The sequence below is a fragment of the Buceros rhinoceros genome, unplaced genomic scaffold (genome assembly GCF_000710305.1).
Source record: "Buceros rhinoceros silvestris isolate BGI_N320 unplaced genomic scaffold, ASM71030v1 scaffold35982, whole genome shotgun sequence".
Taxonomy (NCBI): domain Eukaryota; kingdom Metazoa; phylum Chordata; class Aves; order Bucerotiformes; family Bucerotidae; genus Buceros; species Buceros rhinoceros.
Genome location: NW_010400079.1, coordinates 4,809 through 5,226, shown reverse-complemented (window position 1 = coordinate 5,226; position 418 = coordinate 4,809).

Here is a 418-nt window from a genome sequence, read left to right as displayed (position 1 = left end):
CTGGGTCTGGAAGCCGGTGCACTCTGCAGCAGCTGCCCCCTGGCCAGGAAAGAGGAAAGATAATCGTGGGGCAGGGAGGTAGCCTGGGGAGGTTTGCTGCTGCCTTGCGAGGGCGCAGTCAGATCGTGCGGCGGATGGTCCTCACCGTGGGCACCGCCGCAGCCAGCGCGCAGGTGGCTGCGCGTCCATCGGAGCCAGGGGAGGGATGAGCTCTCCCCTGCTCAGAGCGCCGGGGCAGATCGGGGCTGGTGCCAAAGCAGGACCAGCATCTCCCTCACACCCCGTTTTCCGTGAGGGCCTCACGACCACTGTGGAGCTGGCCCCCCTTCTCCAAATACCCTTTTTTTCTCCCCCAAAAAGCAGCTGTTTCGTCTGGTGTCTCAGGGCTAAGCTGCAGAGGCAGCAGATGCCACGGCGC